Source organism: Pantherophis guttatus, chromosome 1 (assembly GCF_059756535.1).
Source record: "Pantherophis guttatus breed Tessera chromosome 1, ASM5975653v1, whole genome shotgun sequence".
Lineage (NCBI taxonomy): Eukaryota > Metazoa > Chordata > Lepidosauria > Squamata > Colubridae > Pantherophis > Pantherophis guttatus.
The window spans coordinates 215871169-215889142 of record NC_142063.1 but is presented as its reverse complement, the minus strand read 5'-3'; the positions used below and the strand labels follow the sequence as shown (position 1 = coordinate 215889142).

At 37.4% G+C, this 17974-nt stretch overlaps 1 long non-coding RNA gene across 1 annotated transcript; it reads left to right on the top strand.

Moving 5' to 3' along the window:
• The first annotated feature begins 212 nt into the window (after positions 1 to 212).
• LOC117674118 (uncharacterized) lies at positions 213 to 4441 on the top strand. The gene is made up of 2 exons (XR_015731323.1): positions 213 to 2032; positions 2862 to 4441. It is a non-coding gene; the product is annotated as an uncharacterized LOC117674118 (long non-coding RNA).
• Positions 4442 to 17974: the final 13533 nt, after the last annotated feature.

Genomic DNA, 17974 nt, shown 5'->3' with positions numbered 1-17974 from the left:
AGTCTAAACATCTGGCTGACTGTGTGATCAAACCAAAATAATCACCTTTCTTACTAACCTGTTGGTCTCTAATGTTTTCTAGAGAAGACCCATAGCTAAGAATAGGAGGCCAAGTGGCAGTCATAAGACATGATGAAATGAACTCCACGGTCGTTAAATAAATCCGTTGTTTGATATGGTGTGCTTTTGCTGAAAACCAGAAATAACTTCCTGTTTGCAGCAAAACTGTCATAAAATGCAGTCACAGTCAAGCTGTAAATGGCCATAAATGCAGTCATGTTGCTGAACAACCAACGTGGTCATGTAACCAGATAGGAGGGGTGACCCATCAGAACATCGGAACTGGGTCATAACTCCTTTTTTTTCCAGGCTTCAAACAATTGCTAAGCAACCAGTGGAAATTGAGGACTACCTATAACTGAAACCTACAACAGGAGATTTTACCATCTTCTAAACAATAATGTATGTTTAAATGAAAGGATCCTCTCCCCAATGTTTCTTAAAAATTATAAAATACCCAGAGAATGAGATAAAAATAGATGAACCTCTTTTGTAGGATTAGAACATTTCTGAGAAAGTGTAAGAGATTGTGAGGCATTATTTTACAAAATCAATCCTTGAGGCAACATTATTAAATATCCAGCAATCCTAAAAATGAACAGATCAGGGCTTTCTGAATTTATTACAGCTCAGGAAATCCCTGTTCCATTTTCTTTGTATAAGGCATCCTTAGAGATCTAATTTACTGATGTCATAGTTCCTCCAGGAAAAGTAACCAGCAGCACACCGTCCACACTGCTCTGATTAACTTCCAATTAATTGAAAAGTGTTACGTCATTGCTGCTTGAGAGAAACGGTTTACCACTTGTTGAAAACTGATAAGAGTAGGGAAGAGCTCTATAGGATGACCTGAGCATCTAGAAAGCAAAGGTGTAAGGTCACTTTTGAATTAATTGTTTACCAATCCCTAATCCAGAAGGGCTTTGAAGCATGAGCCAAAATTGCTTAATGAATGCCTGGAAATTTTCCACGAGGCTTATCCATTGCAGGTTTAACTTTCATTGAAGCTCAACCAAACAGGAGTTAAGGAAGAATTCGTGTGAAGCCTATGGCAAGGAATATGAGCAATGCAAAGCACATATGCTGCATAACTTAATTTAAACATCTCTTAAAGATTGATTTGAAAATTAGAACCAAGTAATGAATGAGGAGAGGAAGAGAGAGCCAGGAGGTGGGAGGGGGCATATCCTGTTGCTTGTGGCATGGGAGGATGGAAACATTCCCTCCCTCAGCCCTAAATGAAATCATTTGAGAAAAAAGGCAGCAGATTTAAAATGAAGCAGACGTACTGTACAAAACAATGCCTTTGCAAATAGGACTTTAATGAATGCCGCCGGTGGAGGGACAGCCATAATGACACAGCTGCAGGGAAGTCATGTAGTTAGGGAGAGCCCTTCTAAATAGAGTCTCTCCAGCAATTTTTATGCTTTCTCTCATCTAATCTCCCATCACCAACATCAGGTCTGACATATTGATTTCTTGCAGGGAGGGGAAGAAAGAAGAGGGAGGAAATGGTAAGGTGTCCTGCCTTTGTCAAGCCAGGCCTCAGTTGCCAGGCAACATATGACCTGACTCACTGGAGATCTGTTTAGTGGCCCGACTCAGTGCCCCAATAGCCACCTGAGAATTTTTAAAGAAAACCATGGGCAGTGTTGAATTATTAATGCAATAAAGCAAGTGTTATGCCTCCTGTTTGCCACTGACAAGAGGACAGTGTTGGAACGGATTGATGGTTTCAAAGAAATGATGAGGCCGGGATCTTCATGCCAATTAAAAAATAGCACTGTGATCCCAATGATGGACAGACCGCACTTCCTTCTTAATGAAATTGCTTGCAATGGATGCGGTATCTGCTGGCTGCCGCCAGTTAAATATATTCTTCTGCAATGTGTGATTGACCTCCCAGACAGCTGCAGGATCAGTCCGTAAAGCTGACACAAGGCTACCTCGGAGGGAAAAGCACTCCAGTCAGGTATTTATATATCTCCATGTGTGAGTGTGCACATATGTATCTGCGGCCCTTTCTGTCTCTCTCTTAATAAAACATTAGGACTCATTAATACTTTTCTTCTTTTATCCCTAGAAGACTGAAAAGATTAATTAAGAAGACCGCATTACCACTGATTTATTAACCATTTATTAGAAATGTGGTGCGCTGAGTGACACAGAATATTGTCCTCATCCGTAGGGGTCTTTTTGGGGAGGTATGAAGCATTCAAAGGAACATTTTGTATGTGAGTCAAACATTCAGAGGGATTATCTAAATTACGTGACCAGCCATGCTTTGCCTACTCATCTTTGGTCTTAGTTTGCTGCATCTGTTTTTGTAGCAATAAAGAGGGGAAAATAGTCTCTGTGTTTGTGTGGGGAGCAGTAGAGGCACCTTATGTCTCATGGAAATGGCAGCAAGCAAATTGCTTTGGTGACTCACAAAGAGAAATGTGAGAAGTGGGAGGCAGGAACAGGGAAGAAAGAGTTCCCAGCAATGGGAAACCCTCCTTCCACCAACTCTCAAGGAAATGCTCCTGTCTTTATTGAGTGGCAGCTGCAGAAGTCATCCCAAACATCATGTCATTGTGGGAACCTAGCAGCCCCTCCTTAGTATGTGAATGAGGCCATGGATTTGCTTAGGCCCAGTAATTCTCCCTTCTTTGGTCCCCCCGCCCCTCCCTCTATCTCAGATATCATCTGACAAGCCAAGGAACCTATCCATGCTTATTTCTGGCAATCCTTCAATCTCTGAGAATAAGAGAAATTCACGTTCTAGGTCTAATAATGTTGTTTTATTTGCCTTAATGCAGGTAAGAGCTCATACTGTGCCCAGATCAGTTCTGAGAAGAGGATAAATTGCTGAGCTACTGGAAAAATCAGTACTTAATTATGTGGAAATCATACTTGGGTGCAAGATGCTTCCTGCTGTGATTGTTTACCATCATCCGATGAGAATCCAGAGCAGCGGTACACAGGATATGACAATATGAACTCAGAGTCCAACTATATTCAGAGTGAGTGTTTTGAATGAAGCAGCTTTGTCTGCACGCCCTCTGTCAAGCATATATTTGAATTTGCTTTTAAGGGATCCTAATATCTTTATCCAGCCTTAAAAAGATGAACGAAACAGTGAGAAGCATAACACATGTGACGACAACAGCTAGTTCAGTAAAAAAATTGGCAAAGGAAGCCTGATGGCTGCTTAATGCGTGCCTGACTGCATTTTGAATGTGATGGTTGTTTAGTATGCGAGATATGCTGACTTGAAAGATGCTTGTTTATACTGATATCTCCTTGTAGCAGATTCTGTGCTGAAATGACCAGATAAATGTTGCTTCCCACATCGCTTTTTACAAATAAATATTGCTTTTCCCATAAAATGGGTTATTTTGAAAACCTAACCGATAGTTAACTTATAGAACTCTGAACAGGATTGACTTGTATTTGCATTTTCAAAATTCCCATGTTGATATGTTTGTATGTGGCAGAAATGAACTTAATTATATCCACAACATTATGATGGCATTGTTAATGAGAGAGTAAAAGCTAGGAAAGCATTTGGCTAGTAGTGAAATAATTTCAAATTATTCCATTTCAAATGGAAGTAAGATAGATATTAGATGTAATATATCTGATGTGTGATTGACCTTCTGACATTGATTTTAAAGTTTAAAAGCTGGTGGGGGTATGCACTGGTATGACTTCTGTTGAGGCGATGGGATGGTTGCAGGTTTTAACCTACAGTATATCATTAGCACTCAGTTTTCCCAATGCACTATTAGTTCTAATTATAGATAGGGGCAAGTGACCTATTAACTCTGCTTTTCTTCGATGCACATGATTTTTTCTTTTCCTTTTTTTTTCTCTGTGTGCCGTTGGGTCAGCACTGACTTCTGGAGATTGTCTGGACTAATCTCTGCAGTTTTTCTCATCTCCCTGCCCCATTCCACATTTGCAAATCTGTTGCACAGAATCCTCAAAACTTTCAGAGCCAGCCTGGGGGATATGCAAGAGCAACACAGGAGAATGTGAGCTCTATTCCATTGCCAGATACTGTTTCTTTCATTAAAACATTTGATAGCTAGAATTCTTTTTTTGTTTTTGTTTTTTTAAAGGGCATTTGGAGATCTGATTACAGATCTCACACATCTTTTCTGGTTTCCTTTTCTGAATTAAATATCAGTTTATCCCATAAGCTACATTTAAAAAATAAATTGTCTATGATGCAGCAAGAATGTGAGAAAGTGTAGGGAAATGAAGCAAACCTTGTATATGTGTTGTTTGTCTGTCTGTCTATCTATCTATCTATCTATCTATGTAGTTTTCATGCCGCCCATCTACTCTGCAAAGTGACTCTGACCCGGTTCACAAATTATAAAACAAGTAAAAATACTTAAAATATTAGAAAAAAATAAAACAACACAGATTAACATTATTAAGAACAAACCACAATTACCCTGTTATCCCCAAAATAAGACATCCCCTGATAATAAGCCCAATCGGGCTTTTGAGTGCATGGCAATAAGGCCAAGCGCTTATTTCAGGGTTCAAAAAAATATAAGACAGGGTCTTATTTTCAGGGAAACACAGTAAGAGAGCTAAGAGACAGATAGGACAGTATATATATACATATTTTCGGAGTATAAGACACACCTTTTTCCCCCAAAAAAGAGGGTGAAAATCTGGGTGCGTCTTATACTCCGAATGTAGCCCAGCCCGGCTTCTCAAACGGAGGTTTCAGAGGCTGAAAAAAGTATCAGAAACAAAGCTTCAGAAAAGAAGCCCCCAAACAGAGCTTCAGAGACTTTTTTTCTGAAGCTGTTTCGGAGGCTTTCAGAAGCAGGAAAAAAAAGTTTTTTCTGAAACAGAATTTCAGAAGTTTCAGAGGCAGAAAAAAAAGCAAAAAAAAAGAGCAAGACACAGAGCTCACAACCAAGGAACCTGTTGCTAAAATTCATCTCTGGGAACAGCTGATTGGGGATATTCCGGGAGGCTGATCCACCTGCCAATCAGTTTTTTTCTTATTTTCCTCCCCAAAAACTAAGGTGCGTCTTATACTTCAGTGCGCCTTATACTCCGAAAAATACGGTAACTGGAAAGTTATATATTGTATTTAAAATGCAAATAATCACAAATCTATTGATTATATATCAGCTTTTGGAGTAGAGCAAGACGAGACACCTCACTGATCCAACAAACTAGATCTTATCATCTGGGCTCCCTAACTGGTTCACCAGAAGCTGCCTCCCTGCACAAAGCCATACCTGTGTAGCAGAAAGAAAGCCAGGGTCTTTCTTTTCTTGTTATCCATATTTCTGTCTCACCCCAAAAATTAATGCCCAGAAAATGAGCACAATGATAAGTGGCATGCTGGTGGCCTTGGAAAGCCAGAACACAATGACAAGAATGAAAAGATTCTTTTGACATTCATACAAACTCTTGTAGTTTGTTCACTATTAAACAGAACTATCTTTGTACATAAAAGAGAGCAGCTGAATAGAGAATAGCTGAATAAGTGCAGAATCCTCTCTCTTTCATATGTGCCAGAGTGAGGGTTTTGTTCCCCGTTAACATTCAACAGGGAGGTCTGAAACTCAGATACTAACAGATTTTGTTAATTAGGCTGGGTCAAACAAATCAAGCTATATTAGTTATATATAGTTGATATTACATACTAGACATAAACTAGGAAAACTAAATTTTAGTCTTTCCTTAGGCATGAAGGCCAGCTGGGTGGCTTTGGGACAGTCACACTCTCTCAGCTCACAGGATTGTTGTGTGGGGAAAATAGGAGGTGGGTGCATTAGGTATGTATGGTGCTTTAGCTTGACCAAAATAAATGTGGGCAATCAATCGAACAATCAGTCTCCATTAAGATAAAGAAAGATGCTCTTGAATCAAGCTTGGCTCTTGGTGGCTGCATTCTTACAGTTTTCTTGGCAGTATTATGGAAGTGATTTGCCATTGCCTTTCGCTCGGGATATTTCTTCCCTTCTTTCTAGTCTCCTCAGCACCTCTGGAATTCATATAACCAAGTACTATCCAGGGCCAACCCTACTTAACTTTCAAGATCAGTCAAGGTCAACTAAGTGGCCAAAAAAATATCTGCCGATATTTCAAAAGCTAATAATAATACTTAACATGCATATAGGGCTTTTGTAGACATTCTGTGTGTAAAGTACACTGTAGATAATCTCACTAATCCTAGAGCTTTGTGCTGAACTTTGCAGAGTCACATTTTAAATTAAACCATGATGTTTCTTAATATAAATGAGGTATATCTGGACTCATTCATTCTCTGGCTGCTTGGTTTTACATTCCCTTATTCAATGGATTTTATTTTCTGGTAAAACAGAAACAATGATTTCCAGCCTTATTAGGGATATTAATATTTCTATATCCACATTCCGGTTCTAGACACATATCATAAACTGCTGCAGTCCTGTCATGCAAGGGAACTATTATGTTTTCCCTAGTAACAGTTTCCATCATCTTTAGAGTCATATATAACTGTTCAACATAATAATAGCTGCAAGTTCATTTATGTAGTGGAAGCTGTAAAAGCAAGGAGGATGCGATGCAGGTAGAAAAAAAACTGTTTTGAGTAAACTAAGAAAGAATTAAGGTCAAGAGTTTAACCATTTTTACAAAAAAAGCATATGTAGCTATGTCTGCTCCTTTTTCCAGAGGTTAAGAAATCAAAACAAGCACTGATTATTAACTTGCACACATTCAGCTGGTATTGCAAAGGAAGGCGGAAAAAGGTGTTGATAAAAGTAGGATTAAGCAAGGAAACGTTCTTGTCCCTTAACCCCAAAACATACTAACAACTTTCATAGTTTATCTAATATATGGTACTCAAAAACATTTTATATATCTTTACATTAAAAATCTGGCCAAAGACCAGAAATTCTAGTGACATTTGCAACTTAATTTACTAATACAGTTGAATTACAGCATGTATTATATATTGTAGTATTAAGAGAGACAGTGCCAACCTTTTTTACTATCAACTATTGAAAATGTCAGATGTAAATGCCTTATTCTCCAATGTGTAAATAATGTATATATGGAACATCAGAGGTTAACTTATTCTTTGGACTTTAATGTATTCATAACTTACCACTCCCATTCCTAGCTCCACCCCTTGTATATATAAGGAGCCACCCTCATCATTCTCGTCGCTTCTACCTTGAATATTCAGTGAATATAGAATGCCTATCATAATTAAAAAGAAATATATTTAAAGCTCTAACTCCTATTATCTTTATTGAGTCTGATCCTGAAAATATTGCAACAAGCTGGTAGCAGAGGATGGTTAATTGACTCAATAAGTAATTAAAAATGTCCAAGAAAGATAGGCCCAACACCAGGGCCTACAGCAAAGAAATAGAAACTGATCAAGAGATGATCAACGAATCCACCAATGCGATTTCGAGAGAATCCGAAGAATACACCACTGAAGAAGAAGAACTAATGAGTGAAAATAATGACCAGAAAGAAATCGAAATAGAAAATAACGAACTCAGGTCAGAAATATTAAAGATACTAAAAAGCCAAAAGAATGATGAAGGTCTCGTCGCGGACCTCCAGGAGATGCTGAGGAACAGCGGAGCAGCGAGAGAGAAAAACGTCATTAAAGAAAAACCCAAAGATCAAAAAACCGTAAGTGAGATGACTACTGAGAAAATAGTTGTTAAAAAGAAAAGATGTGATCCCGCGCGAAATTTTGAATGGCAGCCATCTTGGTTTCAACGAACTTCAAAAGAGAATGGAGCAGAGCCAATCAAAACGCTCAGTTCAAAATTTCTGGCGCGAAAAACACTATCAGACGAAGAAAGTGAGAAAGAAGTCTCAAACTCTTCAGATGATCCAAAATCAGAAAGTGAAGACGATTTAACAAAATCTCAAGTAAAATCAGCAATGAAAACGTTTTTTGCTGCTTTTGGGCCAAGACTGAAAATTACCAAGACATATACGAAGAAGCAAGAAATCAAACCGGCGACTCAAGACCTGCACGCTCCCATCCTGACTTCGAAAGCGACGACGCCCGAGCCCAGAGAGCCATGCCGATTTCGCCCTACACCACAGACAAGATCGAATACCAACGCACACAAAAAGAAGAAAAGAACCGTCGCCACCACCAGAACCCAAAAAACCGAGCCAGAGACCGACTCATCTGAGGAGGAGCGGATCGAGAGAGCTGAAAGGGAGAGAACCTTCCACGACGCCACCAAAGAAGAAATGAGCAACGCGCATGTGCGAAACTACGTAGACGACCCAGAAGGACTTGAACTGGCCAGGGAACCGCGCAGACTCATTGCAAGCATCCCTATGCCGTTCTGTAATTTCCTGCACTTGAGAGATCACGGACTGCCCCAGGTTGTAAGTAATGGACAGAATAATGTAGGTAACTTACCCAGTGACTTCCCAAAACTTAGAATTGATGGCATTAATTTACAAGAGTGGTACCAACAGCTTCAGGTTATTTTCATGAAAGAAAATTTACTATTCTTTATAACTAGCCCTCCAAGAAGACCTTGGACTTTAAAAATAGATTGTTTACATCATAGAGCATTTTTCATAATAATATCTAGCGTGTCTCCTGCAATGTATCATAGCATCAAACCAAACCTAACTGTATCAGAAATAATTCAATGCATGTTTAATCTATTTCACAGCGATAGCGTAGCTACAACCACAAGAATGTCTAAGGATTTCTTTTCCTCTAGAGTAAAACCAGGGGTTTCTATAAGTGAGCATTTGATAAATCTAAACAAAATAAGAGCTGAGCTACAATTGAGGGGGGAAGTGATTTCAGATCAAACAATGAAAAGTGTTATTATCAATTCACTTGATCCATCATGGGATAACTTTATGTCACACTTAGATACCATTAATTTGGGATATTTATCCATAGAAAGTCTATCTAACAAATTGATAGCAGAAGACAATTCAAGAAAAAATCGATCCAGTAACCAAACAGACCACAAACCTTTTAGGAAAGTAGTCTTTCAAGATAAACATAATGAGGCCTTTAGATGCTACAATTGTGGATCCAGGGAACATAGTAGAAGAGACTGCCCCAAAGTCTCAAGAGAGAGACATAGACCAGAATATAGGAGCAAATATAATTACAGACAATATTCCACAGATAGACACAAATATAGAAGTCCACCAAATTACAAAGAAGGTAGAGGGGGTAGAGAAAATTCAAAAGAGAGGAAATCTGGGTCACTGAATGGGCTAAATAAACAAGACAGCACCAGAACACAGCAGGATGAGAATAACAATTGGCTTATTGATTCTGGTGCAACAAATCACACCACCAACAACAAAAGTATATTATCTTCATTTATAGAAGATAAGTTTGTGATAAAGGTAGCTAATCAGGAAAAGGTTCAAGTACTAGGCAAAGGAAATGTGACCTTGCCTGGTCTAGGGAAAATAGAGGGGGTATTATTAATCCCAGAAATACCTCACAACATACTAAGTGCCATAAAATTAAGCAGAGAATCTGATATCAATATAGTTTTCTCAAAGGGGAAAGCAACTATAGAAAAGAACAAAACAAATGTAGGTACTGTAATGATAAAAGGAGGTCTACCCTATCTGATAACTAAAGAAAGATGTTTACATAACATTGATTCAAATATGGAAGATTGTATTGAAGCAGATGATGAAAATGTCAGTAACAGTGACAATGATGAGTGTAGAATAACTCATGATCACAAAAATACATACAAGGAAAAGAAACCAAAAATAGGTAAACCAATTCATGATGAGTGTGCTCACATCTTACACAGGAAGTTAGGACATGCAAGCTTTCCTGTAGTACAAAAAATGACTGAACACGCAGAAGGTGTCAAGATAAAAAATTGTGAAAATTATTTGGAATGCTCAGTATGTAAATCCACCAAACTAAAAACCAGTCCCAGACCAAAAAAATCTAACAGATCAACTAACAATATTTTTGATTTGGTACATATGGACTTAGTTGGTCCATTAAGTCCCTCAATTACCTATAGAAAACGTTACTTCCTAACAATAGTGGATGACTACAGCCGATATGGTTTTGTTTACACATTAAAGCACAAGGATGAAACATTTCAGAAATTTAAGGAATTCTACAAACGTATAGAAACACAACATAATATCAGAATAAAGCAAATTATGACAGATAGGGGATGTGAATTCATGTCTAAAGAATTCTCCCAATGGTTAAAGGATAGAGGAATGTTACATTTCACGTCCAATCCTTTTTCTGCATTTCAAAATGGAGTTGCAGAGAGGAAAAATTCCACACTACAAACCATGATTAGGTGCACATTAGAGGATGCTGGTTTAGGCAAACAATTTTGGTCAGAGGCATTACATTATTCGAATTACACTCAAAATAGAACCTGGTCCAGTATTGTGAATAAGACACCATATGAGGTGATGTACAATAGAAAACCCAAATTATCACACATGCACATATTTGGAGTCACTGCAGACGTACACATACCTAAACAATTGAGGAGAAAGGGAGAAAACGTATCCAGGAGATTAAGATTCATGGGATACGAAACTGGAACCAAAGGGTACAGATTTATTGATAGTAATAACAAATTTATAGTATCCAGAACAGCTGTGTTCCATGAACAGGCCAATTGGTCAAAATTGCACCTTAATGAAATATTTCCTAATAAATGTAAAGATACGATATCTTGCGAGGAAGGAACAACAGAAAATCAAAATATTAACAAAAGTAAGAACAAAACCAAAACTTGGACTAATAGTCAGCATAAAATAAAGACAGACACATTAACAAAAAAGGAAGCTAGATATTTGCATGATAACCATAGCAAGCCTGAAAGAACTATTAGAAACAATAGAAACCAAATACCAAATAAATACAAAGATTACATAATGCATATGAATGGAGAACAAATAACACCTAATACATATGAAGAAGTATTGAAACTTCCACATGAAGAAAGAGAAAAATGGGAACTAGCTATGGAAAAAGAGATGGAAAGTTTACAAGGATTAAATGTATTCACACCTGCGATCGCACCTAAGGATAAAACAATTATAGGTACCAGGTGGATTTATAAAATTAAGAACTTAGAAGGAGGCAATACCTTATACAAGGCTAGACTAGTTGCACAAGGCTATGCACAAAAATATCCAGAAGACTATACTGATACATATTCACCCACAGTGAGAACAGAGAGTGTCAAAACAGCCCTTGTAGTAGCATCTGCACTCAATCTGGACGTATTCCAATATGACATACAGACCGCATACTTACATGCAAAATTAGATAAGGAAATATATGTAAGAGCACCACACAGTCAATACACTAATAAGAACGAAATTTGGTTATTAAATAAGAGTCTGTACGGATTAAAGCAATCCGGCAAAAGATGGTACGATTGCTTGGTAAAAGTACTTAAGACCATGGATTTCAACGCCACCACTGCTGATAACTGTTTCTTTGTAAAAAAGAGTAATGATCATATTGAATTTGTATTAATTTACGTGGACGATATTTTATACATTGGAAAGCATAAAGAGAGCAGGGAAATCTTTGTAAATAAGTTAAATGAACACTTCTCACTGAAATCTCTGGGTAAAGTGAATAAATACCTTGGTGTGCAAATTAACAAAACTAAAAGGGGATTCAAACTTACACAGAAAGATAAAATCATCGAACTCCTAAACAAATGTAACTTAAATAATGCCAAAACCTGTGACACCCCTATGCAAACTGATTTTCTTAGAAACACTGATGAATCTTCCCCTGAGTTTAAAGACAACACATTTTACAGATCAGTTATAGGTTCACTCCTTTATATATCTAATTGGACTAGGCCAGATATTGCATTACCTCTCAATCTATTGTCAAGATATGTTAGTAAACCAACCTTGTATCATTGGGAAGCTGTCAAAAGAATTCTAAGATATCTGAAGGGTACATTAGATTTTTGTTTAATGTTGGAACCCAATAATGACAGAGAACCAAAAATTACTTGTTATGCTGATGCAGATTGGGCTGGTGATACATCATGCAGAAAGAGTACTTCTGGTTATGTTTTTCTATTGAATGATTGTCCAGTTTACTGGTATACTGGTAAACAAGAACTAGTAGCCACTTCTACTACAGAAGCGGAATATGTTTGTTTGTCCAAGGCTGCAAATAACCTTGTATGGTTCAATGATCTGATCACTGATGTTTGGAAGAAACCCACTTTACCATTTATTATGCATGAAGACAATAAAGCGGCCATTGAAATATCCAGATCCGATGCAATTGGACAAAGGTCCAGGCATATTGATATAAAGTTTAAGCATGTGAGACAACTGTCTCAAGACGGATTCATTAAAGCAATACATTGCGATACTTCTGAACAATTAGCTGACATATTAACAAAACCCTTACCTTCTAAACAACACAAATATTTAACTTCTAAATTATATGTATTATATTGTCCTGAATCAGAATGTAATTGGTGTTGTGTAACGAACCGGCATTTAGAGGGGGATTTGTCAGATGTAAATGCCTTATTCTCCAATGTGTAAATAATGTATATATGGAACATCAGAGGTTAACTTATTCTTTGGACTTTAATGTATTCATAACTTACCACTCCCATTCCTAGCTCCACCCCTTGTATATATAAGGAGCCACCCTCACCATTCTCGTCGCTTCTACCTTGAATATTCAGTGAATATAGAATGCCTATCATAATTAAAAAGAAATATATTTAAAGCTCTAACTCCTATTATCTTTATTGAGTCTGATCCTGAAAATATTGCAACAGAAAATATGAAAATATCATTGATTATCAATAGATACAGCACAATAGGAACCGGGGATTATGATGGTGTTCCTAGATTTGTGTCCTATTATTCTATCCTTGCCACTTAAACTGTGTATGATATTATACTAGGTATATTCGCACAAAGTTTTTGGACTTCTTGCTTTCTTTTGTGACAGCTTCTCCTGAGTGAAATGAAATGGGTCATTTGATTCATGCTGAAATTTGGCATGGAAAGTTGCAACATTGGCTTGTACCAGATGTCAGAAGATACGCTCACTGGGAGCAGCCATAGGATACAAAATGAAATTGTCCACGACCATGTGGGCAGGCACTTTTGTAGAGAAGTCATAGCCTGGACCGACTTTAACATGTAAGGCTGGGTTGATCTAAATAAGGAATCTCCAAACTTGGCAACTTTTAAGACTTGTGGACTTCAACTCCCAGAATTCTCCAAGTACCTACCAGGGGTAGGTTCTAAATTTTTTTACTACAGGTTCTGTGGGCGTGGCTTATTTTGTGGGTGTGGCTTGGTGGGGGGTTAATGTGACTGGGTGGATGTGGCCAACTTTTTTTTTTTACTTTTAAAAGCATTCTTTCTACAACCTTAAGAGGTTGCAGAAAAAAAATGCTTTTAGGAGCCTCTGACGATCAGGCAACTCAGCTGGGATCGCCAGAGGTTTTTAAAGGCATTTTTTTTTCTACAACCTCTTCTGCAGAAAAAAATGCTTTCAGAAGCCTCTGACGATCCCAGCTGAGCTGCATGATCATCAGAAGCTTTTTTTTTTACTTTTAAAAGCATTTTTTCGGCCGAAGAAGTTGTAGAAAAAATGCTTTTAAAAGTAAAAAAAAAAAAAAAAGCCTCTGATGAGGTGGGTGGGGTAAGTGAGCAGCAATCGGGCCGGGGACCAGTTCGGGGGCATGGCCAGCCAATGTTATTACTGGTTCTCCAAACTACTACAAATTTTTACTACTGGTTCTTGTGAACCGGTGCGAACCAGGAGCAACCCACCACTGGTACCTATGCAGAAAAGCAGGCAAAGATTTGCATTAAAAAAAAAAAAGAACTAGTGTTTGAATACAGTTGATAATAAACAATCAAATAGCAAACACTACTTATTTCCTTTCTGCATTTAATCGTCCACCTCCCACCCCTCCCAGGACAACTCAAAGCAACCCATTTAGCATCATAACAACCCTTCTTTTAGTCCAAGAGCAGTCAGGCTTTTGTGAGGCCAGAACAACACATGTGATGCTTTCCAACACAGCAGAATTATGGAAATAAATGATATAAATAAGGTTTAAGTTTCTGTATATCTGTGAATCTTCTTTCTGCTAATCAGTGGGATAATTGTAAAAAAAAAAAAACCCAACCTGAATCAAATGGGACCACATTTGATGAGGAGAGAGAAACCAACAGAAGAAAGACTGAGTTTTAAAAAGGTCTGGATCAGAATGAGGGTTGCAAAGAAAAAAAAACATTCCCTGGTTGCATCTGTATGCAAGAGGCAATTAGTGCCTCGGAATGCTGCCAAGTCCTCCATTCTACACCCCCTCCTTCTTCCCAGTCATTTGACTCAGAGGCAGTGTGCTTTCACTCCACCCTCTGCTTCTCCTTGCATACAAACACACCCAGATGCAACCTAAGGAGATAACAGAAACACACATGCACCCATCTTGATTAGATTCACATATACACACAAAAGCAACATGTATGCATGCACCTTAATTAGTCCCTGAGGAGAAATAAAATCTCTCTCTCTCTCTCCACCCTCCCTCTCTCCCTCTCTCCCTCTTCCCTCTCTCTCTCTCTCTCTCTCTCTCTCTCTCTCTCTCTCTCTCTCTCTCGTGTGTGTGTGTGTGTGTGTGTGTGTGTGTGTGTGTGTGTTTAAAGATAGAGTTTTCATTAAATTTTTCCTACATGTTGAAAAAAAATAATTCTGTTAATATTCACAAATGTTGTCTTAATATTCTAGATAGTCAATTAGGGTTATGTGCAATTTTAAGCTTTCCTTTTTGTTGAATGAAAGACTTTTATTTTTGAGTTGATTCTTCCTGGGTAGCGGTGAATGAAATAACCCAAAACATGTGAAGTAAGATATTAAAGATTAAAATGGGCCTACAAAAGATGTTTAGAAATGATTAGTTACTCATTACCATGTTTCCCTGAAAATAAGACCCTGTCTTATATTTTTTTGAAGCCTGAAATAAGCGCTTGGCCTTATTGCCATGCGCTTAAAAGCCCGATTGGGCTTATTATCAGGGGATGTCTTATTTTTGGGGAAACAGGGTAGAACTATAATTTTAAAAAATGTAGAAGAAAATGCTAGGTATGTTGCTTTGAGTTCCTGAATGTAAAATATCATTATTGCCACCATCATCCAAGAATTGCAATAGCAATAACACTTAGACTTATCTACATCTTCACAGCCCTCTCTAAGTGGTTTACAGAGTCAGCATATTGCCCCCCAACAATCTAGGTCCTATTTTACCAACTTCAAAAGGATGGAAGACTGAGTCAATCTTGAGCTGATGAGGATCGAACTGCTGGCAGTTAGCAGAATTAGCTTGCAACATTGCATTCTAACCACTGCTCCACCACAGCTGAAGAACTGTTATTTCACGTGAAAAAGAAGAACAAAAATAATCCAATCCTTCCAAATATTGTGCTTCTTTCTATAATATTTAAATAGTTATCCTTTCCTTGGTAAGATTTTCCCACAATATCTCACTACATAATGCATTCCTTTCATTAATCTACCAGTGTCCAATAGGACACCCAATAAATGCTACCTGAATCTACAAAATGTGAATGTTCAATTCATGCAACATGTACATTTGAACCGATGAAGACTGGTGGGGTACATTGTTGGCCCACAGAAGGTTAAACAGTTGAAATCATGGATTAGAAAATTATGCTTCATATTATATACATAACATTAATTTTGACAACAATTTTAACAATCTTTTGAGAAAACATTTAGAACTTCCTTCTGCTTTTGTTTATACCTCGGCATACGTCGAAGTTACCATTTAGGACAGGAGGGATGTTGTGTAGTCCTAAAAGTCTGAAGCTTGATCCAACAGACTTTGAAGTCTCCTTGATTGATGTGGGAAAAAGAACCACATCCTTAAATCTCTCATAGTGAAATCATCAAGACCTCATGTATAATCTCCAGTCCTATTACTATTTTTCATCTGATGTGAGATCATTCAGCACAGAAGAACTCAAAGCTTGATTTGATTCAATAATTCCTTCAGTAGTCTGCACTGTGCATCTTTGATCTGATATATATCTAAGCTGTCTACCTAGACTTTCAGATTTTAAAACTTATTTTGATCCTTTGCTTAGTAGCTTGGCTCTTTGCTCTCATAACATTGAGCTACATTAACATCTGAAATGGAGGAATTAAGACTTTTCAATAGATAGTCCTTTGTAGACACAAGAATTGTTGTAGGAATTCTTCTGGGAATGCTTTAAATGAAAAGGCGTGTGCCACTTCTGAGAGAAGCTTTATCAAGGTTGATAAACAAGTAGCATACTCACTACTGCTTTCAACTGGCTAAGTGAAGGTGTTAGTTGTTACAGTGTGCATAGTGTACATATGAGAGAGATAGTATATTTTCCCTTCCTATTGTAAAACTTCAGAGGTTTTATAATAATGTCAGTTGATATACATCTTCCCAAATGGGTCTTTACAGTAGTCATATATTTGGGGTATCTTCACATTAACACATTTTCTCCTCCCCAATTTCTCAAAAATTATTTGAATTGTATTTATATTTATTCTTACTTTTGCTGATCTCACAACACTAGAAAAAAAATAATGTCTTACTCTGAGCCACCCCAGATCTTGGAATAATGGAAAACCCCTCTGCCTTGTGTGAACAAAGGCATAAAGATATATTATACAGCTCACCATCCATTTATTTTACCTGTGTTTATCCATGTGGTCCAATGGAAAATAATCAGATAAACAATCAGGGTGGTTTCTATCACAGGTGTGACAGAAATAAATTGCTCACTCATCAGCCAAACAAAAATGATGGCATGAGATCATATAAGTAGAGAGATGATTCTAGAGCAGCATGAAACTTCTGTACTGACACGTTCATTACACAATGCATCACCACTCCAAGATCTTTTTCCTGTTTACTTATCATTAGCTCACACCCCATTAGTGTATGTGTGAAGTTAAAGTTTTGTGTTTGTTCACCTATTCTAATGTGCAGGAAAAGGAGATATTTTGGAACACTTTTTCTTTATTATTTCCTTTAAATAATCTAATTTGTTTTAGGAAGGAAACTTATAACAAATTCATTCTCTGGTGATGAGAGTTCATGTCCCTGGAATGATTTTAGCTTGTATCTATTAGGAAGAAAATATATCTTCATTTTAAGTATTTATGATTTTATGTGTGTGCAAAGATGATGCATTGCTTAAATTGAACTGTAGACCTACAATCATCATGACCACAAGACAGGTTGATTCTAAAGATACTGAAAGCACAATTGCAAACAATTTCACTAAGGACAAAAAGAATATATACAACAGATCCGGATATACAGAGATGGTGTTAGAAAGGTTAAAGCTCAAAATAAGCTATGGATGGCAGAAGATGCAGAGAACAAGACAGATACATTCAAAATAAAAAGAGAAAAGAAGCTGTGTACAAGTTCCTCTGTGAAGATGGCAAATGCTAACAGATAACAATGATAGAAAAAAATAGAGAACAATTCAACTGTTATGCTAACTCCTACAACAAGAGAATACACATTCCATCAGACAATTGTGAAAAATAGAATAAGTGAACATAAGGAATAAGAAAACAACATAAATGCAGAATTCTTCATTAGGAAACAGAAATCAAATGCACATATACAGAATGAAAAAAAGATTGGCTAGTAATGTTAGTTATGAGTTGAGTCTTGGAATAGCTGTTGATGACAAACTGATTTTGGACATATCAGTAAGAGAAATTCCACAGGTATATTGAAGACGTTTTGCTCTCATTCATTGGCTATTCAGACAGAGACTAGCAAGCCATCGGATGAGAATGCTTTAAATGAGATTCCTGATTTAAAGGGGGGTTGGATTCATTGGTATAAATGCTCCC